Source organism: Protopterus annectens, chromosome 10.part0 (assembly GCF_019279795.1).
Source record: "Protopterus annectens isolate FY-2018-M chromosome 10.part0, PAN1.0, whole genome shotgun sequence".
NCBI lineage: Eukaryota > Metazoa > Chordata > Ceratodontiformes > Protopteridae > Protopterus > Protopterus annectens.
The window spans coordinates 136,024,958-136,039,898 of NC_056744.1; the positions used below are offsets into that span (position 1 = coordinate 136,024,958).

Consider the following 14,941-nt stretch of genomic DNA (forward strand, 5'->3'; position numbering starts at 1 on the left):
CAAAGCTTTCGGATTAAAAATCCTTCATTAGTGTGTAAAACTTATGGAAGCTTCTTTTTGAATTTATGTTCAAGAAATTGTATATTTGTTGTATAATATCTTGTTTAATTGTTTCTTAATATTCTAACAACTGTATGCTGCATCATTTGTAAAACTCTGATTTTACTCTTTTTATATGTTCCGTGCTCTTTGTACAAAATAGCTACATTTATATAACTTTTTATTATTTTTTATAATTTTTTACTATGTATCTAGAACTTTTCTCCCCAGGCCTCCAATGAAAACGGTCACCTTGTGTCCAGTCAGACTAACTCGGTAAACAAATGGAAAATAAATAAATAAATAGCACTTTACACTGATCACAAGACATAGCCTAACCAATCCACTCACAGTAATAATTAATGGCATCATAAATTAGTCATTAGGTTTAAATATACCTTAAAAACAAATTCAAATTCTTTATTTTAAAAATCACTGCTTCCATCTAAGTACAAGGTTAAGACTAATCATCTTATTAATGCCAGGTGTACAGTTAGTTTACATACATATAATCCAGTCATATTCCTTAAGCTCAAGTTTATTATTAATATCACCACCCTTAGGGTCTTTTAATACATTCTCAGTCACTCTAAAACTAAAGCCATGATTTGTGCCTTTATCAGCTTTGTGTTTAGCTAATGCATTAGTTAGAACCCCTCTATGAATTCCAGACTTATGCTCAGTGATCCTTTCTTTTAATTTTCTCACTGATTTAGATATGAAAACTTATACACCCTAGCAAGTCACTAAATAAATAATAAGGGAGCTATTGCACATAGCTGAACATTTAAACAGATAACTTATCCTTGCAAATAGAGTCACAGCATGAACAGTTATAATACAGAAATATTTCAAACTTTTTATAAGGTGCTCGATGTACCTTAGATGGAAAGTCCTTATAGCACAAAAGACGTTTAAGGTTGGAACAGATCTTATATGCAAATGTCAATTTTGTGCCTATAAATTTCTTAAGTTCTGGCAGAGTATTTAAAATACCCCAATTATTACTAATCACATCTCTAACAGAATCTGTACATCTACTATAAGTCATAATATAACGTAAAGTTCCTTCACGTTTGTTGTCAGCATTAGTTACATCATGTGTCCCACCATTGCAACAAAAATATGGTTTGGCTTTTCCTCCCCTCTCTTTCAGTATCTCATCCTTAATGGCATCAAGAGAGCATTGGTTATAACCCCTCTCCTTAACTCTGCAGTCATCTCATTTATTTGGTCTCTACAAGTTGCTTCATCTTTATTTAATCAACTTGGATGCAAATGCTGACTTCTAACAATGCCCTTAAAACATATCCAGCATGCATGCCATTTTTATTTAAGTACTTAAGGGTCTCTCAATGCAGTAGTGTGAAGGGGAGGGGACTGTCAGTTCCTCTTTAACTACAAAAGAAAACCCTGAACAAAGGCCTGCACTGGGCTGTTAATATGAGCATGTACAGTAAAATATTTAAACTGCCAGTCTGTTTTCATTAGAAAAGCATTAAGCATAATAAGGTTTGGTATAGCACTAATGATGGGACTTAAGCATTTTAATTAATTTTAGATTAATTAAAATGAGCAGTTTTATGTATGTGAGGGTTAGGAATAAGTTATGAGTAGCTCTGAGCCTGTTAGGAACAGATTCAAAAACTAAGGGTTACAATTTAAATATTGTTACTGTTCAGTGAGAAGGACTGAACACATGATATGATTTGTATTAATATGTATATATTTGCTAACTAATAAGCATGTAATTGTAATTGGTCAAATTTTGCTTACTGTAATCATTGCTCTTCTTGGAGGAGAGGGTGGAAAATAAGAATGTGTAGGGGAGTTGGTGCAGAGGTTAATGCTATGTGCTCTAGTTCCTGATTACCCCAACCCTCATTCATTGATTGTATGACCTTGAGCAAGTCACTAAACCAGACACTGCTTTGGTACAACTAGGAATTTGAGCTTGGCTCCACAGTGGTACCCTGTGCTACAAGACTAGTAGCTAGGAATCTGTCACAATAACAAAAATATTAACAGTGATGGACCAGAAATGTGAATCAAATCATAGATATCCCTAAAATTTGGGAACACTTGACAGGTATGGGATATCAGGTTAAGGAACTGAAAAAATAAATTCAGGTAATCTTGAAGTGGGAAGGAATCAGGCTGTACACCATTGAAGAAGATGGTAACAGTTTTATACTCACTCTTAATACAGATGAAAGAAAGTATTTTATATGACCAAAAATACTTGCCTGTAACATCCAAAAGGTATTAAATGAAACTGTAACTTAAAATGGCATACAGTATAACTCGGCTAAAAAAGTGTCTGTTAGGACCAGACAGTGCTTTCCTAAAAGCCCAAGTAAACATCCCAGTCACATATTTGCATCTAATACAGACCAAGAAAAAAGTCTAGCAATTGCTGAAGCTGTATACGATTGCACAACATTAATAGCATTCAAATCCAAGAAGTTTAAAGTGAGCTGCGTTGCCTGTTGGTGGCACTGAAAAGGACCTTAAGAAACAAGTACTGATAGGAATAAGCAAAGACTAAGGTTTTGGAAATTACTGGAAAGCAGCACAGTAAGAAACCCCCAACCCTCATCCCCAGGCATGTGGGAACAGTCTACTGTGGCAAGCTGTATATATTGAGGGAGTACGTTCAGTACACAGTACCCTAATTGCTTACGCTTCTCCTTCCTTCAGCAGTATGTGGTTGAAGTCCTGTCTGTTTACAGCAGTAGAATTTCATCTGGCTGTGGAATGAAGATGGCAAACATGCAGTTATTAATTCTGATGCATAGCTTCATCTATAATAGGATCAGTTTTGAAACATTGTGCTGACCAGTTTGTTCAGTATTGCAGTTTAAAAAAACATGCCTCATCCAAGCATAACCATTTTTTCCTCCCATAGATTTCATGTCAACTAATTCAGTTTTATAGAGGGGGATAATACTTAAAATTGAATTATGATTCATTTTCCTCATGGACTACTTTCTAGGAATTATAAGAATGGACTTTTTTACATAATGAAAAAGACTGCTTAGAATAGCTTCTTGTGCTCATTATAACTTCTATAAAAATGTCGCAGTATTATTTCTAGTGGGTCATGTTAGCTGGTATTACTTTTGTTTATGCTTGTATTAATTTACTCATAATCTTGCTTGCCACTTTTATCTCCTATATTATTATTTTGAATTCCTCTCCCAGGATGTTCTGTAGGTAACAAAAAAGCTGCCCTTGTTTTAGATTGAGCAGTATTCCCCTTTTGGTTGTATTTACTTTACAGTGTGTATATTTGCTTCTTGCCTTTTCAAAGCCTGGGTTGAACAGGTTATTTAGTTTCTTGGGTATGTCTGCTGTGTCTTCATCCTTTATTGCTGTGGTTCCTTTGAAGGAGCCCGTTGTCTCCACCCTCTGTTATTCTGGCTGTCTGCCAGATCAGTGGTAGCCTCTCCTTAGCTAGGGCCAGTCAGAATACGCTCTTTTTTTCTGGTCTGGAATTTATAGCTATTCCACTGAATTTGGTTTTAATCTTTTTCTGTTCGTTCATAGATTTATAGGGCTCATGTTATATGAAATACACTTTGTTATTCACTTCTTTGGAGCTTGACAGATTATGTATTTATTTATTTATTTATTTATTTTGCTTTAGTAAAGATGGTTTGCTGCCTTCCATGACAAACACATGCTGCACACACACCTAGAGGCAATTTAGATGTGTCCGTCTGCCTACTGTGTGTCTTTGAGAGGCAAGATGAAGCCAGAGTACCCAGAGAAAACCCATGCAAACAGAGAGAAGGCATTCAGACAGTACGCAGTAGGCACTCTAGCCAGGAATCAAACCAGAGCCCCTCTTTCTGTAAGGCATCAGTGCTATTTGCTATACTATTGTGCCATAAACTTTTGTTAAAATATCTGTTTTACTTCTTCAACCTATTTGTAGTCTTCTAGTTTGTTCTTAGAAGTACTTGCATTATTTTCTTAGAAGTACTTGCATGTTTTTGTTTTTTTGATACATAGTTTTAAACTACACCGGTGTTTTCGTTATCTGTGCATTATTTTCTTTATTACTGTTCCCTTTTCTGACTCCCATTATGTACAGTTTAGCAGTCAGCAGTGTGTGTAATAGTCATATTGGCAATCGCTACTCAAACATTTGTGGGACACAAATTTGCCACTGAAATAATAATAATAAAATATGACACCCCTGTTCTATCTAAAAGCAGAAAAACTGTTTGATGGGAAAAAAAAACATTTTTATGTTTTTAAATGCAATTAATGAAACCAGGATTTTGTTTGTTGGTTTCTTGGTGCTTTACAGTTCCTATATTAATGTAGACAAGAATGTTACTGAAAACAAAGTATCACACATTCCTTGTTGATTATTTGATGTGTAGAAGAGAACTAGTGAATTGTTTCTTAAGTAGCTGCTCTTAGTTCTAGCACTTCTTCAGGAACAGCTGTCCTTAAATCACATGTATGGAAGTATGTTTATACCAATAAGTCATTTATGATCATGGGCACGTTTATTAACCAGGGCTGCCCACAGCAGTGTCGGACATTGCTTTTTGTAACTGTGGGTGTCCTTGTCTTGCTACCATTTTCCCCATAATCTTCTCTGTCCAGACAAACTACACAATGACTAATGGTCCCCAGTTATTTGGTGTAGGTGGAGATAAAGTCCTGACTATGACCCAGCTGGCCTAAGATTGATTAGTGGTGTGGATGCTGGTAGCTCTATCTAGGGGATTATGGGAGTGAGCTGGTTATAATATATTGCACATCGGTGTGTGTGTGGGGTGGGGGATTGTGATTCTATTTGGCTGATTGGTAGTGAGCAAGGTTTATACATTCACAATGGTCATAAGACTTAGGTGATGTGGGATGCTGATGGTAGCTGTCAGGATATGTTTGCGTGTGTGTATGTTTGCTCAAACAAAAAAGATTTTTGTGTAAATACCTATTTGAAAAAAATGTAGTGTTTTAAAAAAATGGAAATATGTTGAGCATCCGGCCTAATTTGGGGCACACATGTTTAGACAGGATGTCATGCACTTGTCAAGATCAGGAAAGAGAATTTTTGCAGAAGATATTTTACAATATTTGACATACACAAAGCAGGATTTTTGCTAGGTTGAAAATCTAACAGTTCACAGTTAGTAGCCTTTAATGTATCCCCGATGTTTGTTAATACTAGGAGCATTAATAATAAAGTTTTTTATTGAAAAATATCCTATGTTCCCAAAAAAATTTATGTTATTGTTTGTGAAACATGGTTAAAGAACAATGACTGGAAGCCAGTTCTGTCAGGGTATAAATGATTTTACTGTAACGGACATTCTAACAAAAATCAGTTGCAGGTGTTATGATAGGGATTAAATATAGTTATGAGACCTGTGATTATTACATGTTCAGTGATAATACTAATATTGTAGATTGTCTAACTGTGACAATAAAGACAACCATGGAACATGAATCAGTTGTTGGAGTGTATAGATCACTAAATCAAGTGCTGATGACCAAGAAGAATTCATGCATTTCTTGCATAAAAGACAGGAAGTAAAAATAATAGTGGCTGTAGATTTAAGTTTACCAGAAATAGTCTGGAATAAAATTGATTCAACAACATTTATAAGGAAATTATTTACAGTGTATATTCAGGAACAGCAATTTCTTCAGATTTTAAAAAGGGAATGGAACATACTGCACACTGATGGTGTTCCTAAAATAAATACCGTTCCTTCATGTCGAGTTTTACCACGATTGATATGCAGTGATCATGGGTTTATAAAAGTTAATTTGTTGCTTGATAATTTTTCCAAATTGAAATCTAAAGCAATGCACAGAAAATTAATGATTATATGAAAGCAAAACAGTCACTATGTAAAACTAATTGGAGTGATATGTTCAGTGGAAAAACTGCAGAAGGAAAGTGGATGGTTTTAAATGAGAAATTGTATTAATGCCAAAAAAAATGTTTAACATCAGGATCTTGGCATCCAACTTCAGGAGGATTTATTTCCATAAGACCAAATTACTTGATTAAGGTGAGAGACAAAAATATAAGTAATGCAAAAGAGGTTGAACTACAACTTTGAAAACTGAAATAAACAAGCTTGGCAGAGAAATTAAACATAGTGTGAGACAAGATCAAGAAAATTTTGAAGAAAATTTATATGAAGATATTGAGTGTAATAGGAAACAGTTTTATGGATACATAAGATGTGGCAGGAGTAAAGACACAAATTGATAAGCAGTGTGTAGATTCTAAAATTTATTCTCAGACACAAATGATTTTAGATATATTTATAAAATCTTATGCAAAGCAGTTTGGCTCCACAAAGCGGGTGATAAATTGTCTTAGTGACATTCAAATAATCTCTGATACTGAAATTAAATTAGATTATATTGTAAAAGATCTATGTAAACTGGATCCAAACAAAGAACAGGGAAGAGACAGAATTAGTAATAATGACCCGAGAACACTTTGGCATGAATTTACATTATCATTATATCTGTTACTTACTAGGTCTTATAAATATGGTGAGATTCCTCAAGATTGGAGGCATGCACTTGTTAAACCTAGGACAAACCCAGAGTCATATAGACCCGTAAATCTGCTTTCATATTGCAGAGAATAATGGAGAAGGTTATATTGGATAAATTATTGTCAGAATTGGAAAGTTTGAGAATTAAAATCATATATCAGCCTGCATGTGTTGAGATCTATAACCACCTGTGATATGATGGTCTATAACAATATAAATAACAGCTATTACATTAAAAATTGTGCTGTAATGTAATTTTTATAGATTAAAATTCAGCATTTGATGGGGGCATACACAAAACACTGATCAATAAAATAGAACAACCAGGTATTGATGTAATCCTGATAAGATGGATAGTTGCATGGCTTACAAATAGGACATGAAAATGATCATACATCATTGGACAGGTGAAATTTGGTGTTACAGTCAGGATGTCTCACAGGGCTCTGTCCTAGGCCCATAGTTGTTTAGATTATAACTTTCAGATCTGAGGTGTTCTACAGTCTGTATTCAGATGACTTGAAAATGGGTGAACTGATTACATGTGTTACGGATAGGGCATGTCTGTAAACGAACTTGATTAAATTAATTTAAGGAGCTGGGTATATGGGTAGATCTAGCTTTTTTTTCCCTAATCATATCAACCAATTGGTTACTGATACTTATAGAACTATAGGTTGTATAAAATGATTTATAAAGTCTAGGAAATCAGAAATGATAGTCATTGCTTATTAGTTAAATTAGACCCAACTTGAGTATGGAATAACAATATGAAAACCTTATAAGAAAACAAGGATGAATAAACGGGAAGGGTACAGCAGAAATATACCAAGGGCATCCATGGATGTGAACATTTAAGTAATTATGGATGACTGAAATATCTGAACTTGTACAGCATCTCGTATAGATATATAAGATGAGACCTTATTCAGGTATTTAGGACATTTACAGACAGCTAATTCTGGGAATGTTTGGGGTTATCAGATTGGTACTGCGGTGGTGGTGCTGCGGTAGCATTGTCGCCTCATAGCAAGACATTGTCCCGTTCGATTCTCAGCTAGAGCATCTTCTGTGTGGAGGCATACGTGAATGGGGCGTGCCTTCGTTGAAGGTTGTGCGTCAGGGCTGGTAACCTGGTACGTAAAAATCCACTACCAATCATTAGCAGACCGGAGTTCCACTGTGGCGACCCCTAACTGGGAAAAGCCGAAAGACACAAACAAAGTAAAGAATCATCAGACAACCTATGTAAAGGCTTCTGTAGGAATGAGAAGTGCACTAATTGGTTCTCTGAGAGAGTAGCTGATGACTGGAATGGAGTATTAAATTACACTAAAGCAGGCACTAGTTTAGATATTTTTAAGAACAGCCTGTTACTTATTATGCGAACAACTGTTTTGGTATATTGGCAGACTAGAAAGGCATTATTGCCCATGGTTGAACTATTTGTATGGTATTTATGTATAAGCATATCATGGAGAAGAGAGTAGGATGCCCTGCCAACCCCCAGGAAGCAGTGTTAGGACCATACAAAGGGAAAACACAAATGTCTGCATGTATGATGGTTACATAATCAGGTATCATCCACGGGGTGAGAAGGACTGATCAGGGGGTCGACTTGATGTTTTGCAGGTAGTGGGGAAAAAAACAAAAACAATGACAACAACACTGACAACAGGGAAAAAGAATCATAGCTAACCATTTGTGTTTCCTTATTTTTTTGTGACATAATTTCTCCATTCTACCTCAGGGAACACTTTTGCACTTGTATAATTAACGATATGAGGCAGATATATGTAAAGGTGTTATTATTGATGCAGTGGCTGCCTTTCTGCTTCCCAGGACTTTTGTATTGTTAGAATGTGTTGACATACTTTTGGGCATGGACGATTTCCATAGCAGATGCATAGTGGTAATCATATTGACTACGGATAATTTCGTAAGAATGATACAGAAGTTCCCATACACTTTTTGGGATAAGGACCATAAATAAATAAATTGTTTATATCCACATAAGCCATCATCAACTCGGAATGAATGTTTACTCTAGATAAAGTGGTGGGTGATAGTTGTATCCTGCTTTGCGTTATAATCACACACACTTACACTTTCAAAATAAACCTTTATAATTAAGATGTGTTCCGTGGGATGTGAATTATGCAGTGTTGTATGTCCAAGGAGTAGTAGCACATTGCCATTGTTGGCAGGATCTAGCCTGTCATTGGGTATTGTCAGTTCATAAGTGTTACTTGTATTGTCCTCATCTACATCATGTACTTACACTGACTGAAGTTAATTACTTTTTCCCCCTGTGTGTACCATTTTCTAGTCAGATACTCTTCTCTTGAACTGCAGACACTGTAGCACATCATTGGATTCTTGCTGTTAAAAGACGGTGTAACCAAGGAACTGAAATAGTATTTTGGTCAGACTATAGAAGCATAAAGAAGATTATCATGTCAGACAAGATAGGTCCTACCTTACTTTACTAGAAGAAAGACCTTTTTAATGTAGTCTTTTGTATCTCCTTTAGATAGTCCTGCCTGTCTCTGTGTGCTGCTTTACCTGCAAATTAACAGTGACTTAGCTGTAAAGAGGAAGTTTTCCACAGACTAACGTCAGATAATATTTCTGATGTACCTCCTACTATGCCTATCATGTTTTTTGAAATTTGCCTGACATTACCAGATGTATTTTACTTCACTCCATTGACCTAACTTATTGTCAGTCATATCACAAAATGCCACAGACTATTACTCTGCCATGGATTAGTATGCCTATCAGTTGTGGACTTTTTCATTTTCCTTATTAATTAGCCAGGTAAGCCCACTACGGAGAGTTGACTCTCTTCAAGGACAGTCCAGGAATATTGTCTGGTTCAGTAATTTGATTAGTGCCACACTGCAGGCAAATGGAGGCAGAGAAAGTTGTTATCTGTGCTAAACTGCCATACAAATGTATTTTTTTCTGAACCAGATTGGATGTGAACCTGCCATTACCAACTCTAGAGGATAATGCTTTGTGGTGTATGACGTGATTGAGTGTTTATGTATATCTATATGTTTACTGGTTGTTACAATTGCTGTTGTCAGATACAAAGCTCCTAAATGCTTGATGAGTCTCCCTGCTCCAAAGGAATCTGGAATGTTGGAAGTGACATGCATATAAACATATCTTCTTTGTTGGTCCTTAGCAGATGGTAACGGCAGACATTTGAGTATTAGAATATTACAACAGAGATGTTACATTTTGCAGACACTGCTCAGAAACTATGATAGAAGCCTGTATCCATAATAAATAGTCATAAATCTGATTCCAGGAACAGAGGTGAGCAATAATTTGTCTTGCCTGATATAATTATTTGCTGGAATATACATTACTGGGCTTGCTTAGAACAACCTATTTTTGCATGTAAATTACAACATTCTAATTTAAACAGTGTTGTTGAAGACAGGCCTTCAGACAATTGCATTTAGATAAAGGTTTGTATAATACCTTTAGTATTATAGCCCTTAGGCTTGAGGGAATGAATGACTTTCCAACTTACTACAAGAGCAAATCAAGCCTGTTGCTAACAAGAAACTGCATTACAGCACTGTGAGGTCTTCCCCCAAGCACTGGCTCCAGAGATTGCAGGGTTATTATATTGATTCTTACTGTCTCAGCAAGCCAGTTAATCTTGATTCAGACTGTATTTCCACTCCGTATGTTTGAGCATAAGCAGATATGTCCTAAGAATGAATGTCTGCATTGCATAAAAAGGTAAATAGATCCGTGAAATGAATCCAGAGCTGTACTTACACTATGGTGATGTCTTCTTATTTCTAGCAGTTCATGAGGTTATTTAGAGAATGGGCGACCTGTAGATTGCACTTTGATTGGAGAATGAATGTTCTCCAGCTGGGTGTTAATCTGCAGGTAATGGCTGCTAAAAAAACAAGTCCACTACTTCGCTGCCATGGAGCTTGGACTGAAAAAAAACCTAATAGCAGCCATTATTTTACACTCGCTAAGCTGCGCTTTTGCTGTTTAGCGAGTGTAAAATAAACAAATAAAAAAATAATAAAATTAAGCATGTGTGTGTGTGCTTGTGCATAAGAGAGAGAAAAATTGATCAAGCGAAACAGAAAAACTGTGTGTGTATGTGTGTGTGTGTGTGTTTCTGTCTGTGTGTGAGTGAATGCGTATATGAAAGCAGAAGAGGGTGTGTGTGTGTGTGTGTGTGTGTGTGTGTGTGTGTGTGTGTGTGTGTATGTCAGAGTGGAGAGTGAGAATGATCAAGCGATCCCCTGGCAGCAGCAGTTAAGAAGTTTGCGTACCTCTTAGCACAACTGGACAAAGGCTGGCATAATGGGGGGGGGGGGGATAGGGACACATTTTAAATGTTGCACTTACAAACTTAGAATAATAAGATTTTGTTATTATGCATTTTCTGAAGGATATACAGTCTGAAACTCAAATGGATGTCATTATTTCACAACTTTAATCTTTAGATCATCCCAGTGATTCATGAAAAAGCACACTTTTTATGAGGAACAGATCAAAAATATGAGGCAAAAATCTGGACATTCTGCAAAAATATGTACAGATGAGAATATGCTCTTAGATCAAGGTATCTGGATAACCCTAAAATAAACAAGAGGGGCAAAGGCTCAAAATAGAACATATTTTAAATAATTTGTTAGCATGCATTTTCTGAAGCAGGTTGTGTGTGTGTGCGTGTGTGTGTGTGTGTGTGTGTGTGTGTGTGTGTGTGTGTGTGTGTGTGTCTGTGTCTGTGTGGTAAAGAGGTTTATATACCTCTGGACCTTTCAGTTGAAGAAGTCTGGATAAAGCCTAAAACCAAGGAGGAGCAAAGGTTCAAAAATAGGAACAGATCTTCATTAATGCTCTTATAAAATTACAAACTTGCTTAAGTAAAAGGATTTGTGTTGGCATTAATTTTCTGAATGAAATAAAACTCTGAAACTCAAATGTATGCCATTATTTGGTAACTTCGATCTCCAATAGCTGGCAACAAACCAAATGTTCTAGGGGTAAGTGACCAAAAATAAATACCTGGATATTTTTTAAGTGTTATATTTTGGATGTAAAATGCTTCGTCCAACACCATTAAGATATACTACAGCAATTTGAAACCTTAGCTGGAGGAACTATTTTACATCAAAAATATATAAAAAATAATGTAGTAATAAAAAAATAAGTAAAACACAATTTTACAGACAGCCCATTCTCTAAGTACAGTAATACCCTCCATGGTGTGTGTTATTGTGCAAATAATGCCTGCAGCGTCGGGCCTCATAACACCACTGGGCAGGCATTATTTCCACAATAACACACACCCTGTTGGGCATTATTGCTTGCATATCACTTCTGTACATAGAATTACACATTCCAGCACACATATATGTTCTACAACCATTTCTTTCTCATTTCATGCACAAGACATCTGTTTTACAAGCATATAACTAATTTGTTGAACTGTGAGAGAAAATGTACTTGGTACTCGCTCACCCTTGTTCGTACCAACAGTCTTCAGCTTTTTTTATGTCTCTGAATGAAATTAGTACTGTTTTCATACTTGTACTGTGGGAAAATCTTGTCATGCCCTCTGTTGAAATTCTGTAAGGTTGCACTCGTATCTTGTAGTGGTTGCATTCTGAACCTTTTGATACAATCGGGTTTAATATCACAATGCAAATAAACCACATCCATAGTACCATGTTACTGAAGAAATTTGAACAGTAAACTATGAAAATTGAAGTCGACTTTACAATGGTAGCACTCATCAGATTTCCAAGGCTTGAAATAGACTTTATAGGTCACAAAATGCCAAGTAAAGTTTGTCTGTAATGTATAAACAACTTACAAAAACCTCAGGAAATTTTCAAGCAATATGAATACTATTGTATTCAAATGTTTTTCTTCCAGTTGTGAGTTTTTATACAAGCTTGGTTGCTGAGGTATTAAAAAATATGACAGTTATAATTAAGTGTATGAGCAGCATGTTATAGGTTCACAGGTAGGTACTAGGCTATCGGCCCAAGGGCCTAAGTAAGCCTAGCCAACAAGGTTCTCTGGCTTACGCCACCCAAGAAAGTTATTTTCCTGTGCCCCTGTTGAGCAGAGCCACAGAAGTGATCCCCGGGGTGTATTTCCTATTTCCCATCCACTCATCAAGATTTTTCTTGAAGAGTGCTAATGAGGAACTTTGCTTGACATAGATGGTAAGCTTGTTCCAGAGTATGGGAAGTCTCTGGGACAGGAATCTGCCAGGATGTTAGCAATATCAGTTGGTTCTGTAATTTTCATGCTGTTGTTATGTAACTCAGAGCAGATCTGGGTATTGCCATTGAAATTCTTGACATAGCTATAGAATGCTTTGAAGTTGTCCCTAGAATCAGTGGCGGTTTTGTTTTCATAGCTAGCTTTGGAAGATCTTATAAGGGATCTCAGCTTCTTACTGAGGTTGACCATGGAGGTCCTCCACTCATGGGATTTTACTCTCTTTTGCAACAGTTTCTGCCTTCTGTTGTAGAGTTTGTTTATGGCAGGGGACCAAAAGATTGGCTTCCTTTTTTTGGAGGATAGCGTCTTGGTTCTGTTTGGGATAGCACGATCCAAGCACTCGTGTAAGTGCTTATAGAGTGCATTTGTGTACGATTCAGCAGTCGTAACTGCATTGTCCTTCTGCATGGGTGTCATGACATTCACCACTTCTGTCTTAAGAAACATGAAGTTGGCTTTAGAGAAATTTTTTACCGTGGTTTCCTTAATGGGGGGGTGGGGGTGGGATGTGGATATCATGGGTGATTAGCTTATGATCGGATCTGACCAAAGAGGAGTTGACTTCAGGTGTGGAACACCGGTCACTCATGTTGGTAATGACTAGGTCTAGGATATTGTTGCCCGTGGTGGGGGTGTGGATAAGTTGATCCAGGGCATTGGAATTTATGAATTCCAGAAAGAGTTGAGCAAAGGAGTTGGTACATGAGTAGTTCTCCCAGTTAATGGTGGGGTAGTTGAAATGGCACATTATTAGGGTGTGTGGTTGTACCCTAATATTTTACAGTATATCAAGAAAAGAGGAGTGGGAATCCTGGGGCATGGTGGGGGATCTGTAGCAAGCTACATTTTGGATTGCATTTTTGCCCAAAGTTGGTTGCACTTGGATAACCTCGGATGCATTATGCTGAGCAACTAGCCTGGAGGTGTGGACATCCTTAATGAATATGGACACACCTCTGCATTTGGTTTTCCGGTCCAGGTTAGGTGACCGAAAAGTGTGGTATGAGTTATAGCCTGGTAATGCAGGGGTGCTGTCTGGAGCCTTGAACCAGGTCTCAGTCACTGTACAGATATCGATGTTCTCCATTTTAAGGAGTGCTTCGAAAGAGTACATTTTGAGATTTAGACTTCTAGTATTGAGTAGCATTACCCTCAGGTTTTGCTTGCCTCTTCCTGTTACGGTGGTGAATTTGTCATTTGAACCTTGCCTAAAAAAGGCATTATAGGGGCGGCAAGAGCCTTAGCCAGTATCCGGGATCCTAGGGGTGACAGGTGCAGGACATCTCTGGCAAAGCATTGTAGTCTGTCGACCATGTTGTCCCAGGCAGACAGATACTGGATCTCCTTAGAATGACACCAGAAGCTTAGCCAATTGTTGAAGTCAATCATTTTGTCCTTGCAGTATCATTCTGGGCAATGGCAGGATGCTACTCAGGGCTAGGGTTATACCTACCTGGGCTAATTGATCGGAGAGCTCTTCCATGTCTCTTTTCATGTTGTCCAGGAAGGTACGTCTCGGGTCATTCACACCAACATGGACAATGACAGAGTCATATTTGTACTTGTTGTGGAGTGACCTGAGTGTGTGGGTTATGTAGCGGATCCTGGCATCTGACAGGCAGCTGACAGTAACCTCCTCCTTGTTTAGCCTGGTGAGTGGGATATCAATGTGCCTGACTATAGAGTCACCTATGACTAGTGTGTTGGGTACGTTGTTTTGCCTTATTGGCTGTGGTTGAGTGGCACACTGAGTCTGTGGGCTATGTGTCAATTGGGTTGTGTTGGGGGGGGTTGCTTGTGTTTCTGCTTTGGAGGTCTCTGTTGCTTGAGCTGATTATTATTGAGAGCCTCCATTAATGTTTTTGTGTTTCTGTGTGTAGATTCTGTGTGTAGATTTTGGTGGTGTAGGTTTGGTGGGACCATGTGATGAGTGTGGTGTGGTGCAAGTGTTTAAATTCTCCTCTTCACTGTCAAGTTCAATCTTGGTTGGAGAGAGCTTTACCTCCAGTTTGGCTAGATAAGTGCATCTCTCACAGGTTGTAGTGTTGGGTGGTAGGAGGAGAGGGTTG

The 14,941-nt window shown here is 37.3% G+C and overlaps 1 protein-coding gene across 2 annotated transcripts in view; it reads left to right on the forward strand.

Annotated features, from left to right (window-relative positions):
- The window catches only part of CEP112 (centrosomal protein 112), a 3,283,222-nt gene that overhangs the window by 431,420 nt on the left and 2,836,861 nt on the right, over positions 1-14,941 (forward strand). The gene's annotated exons all lie outside the window — the stretch shown is intronic.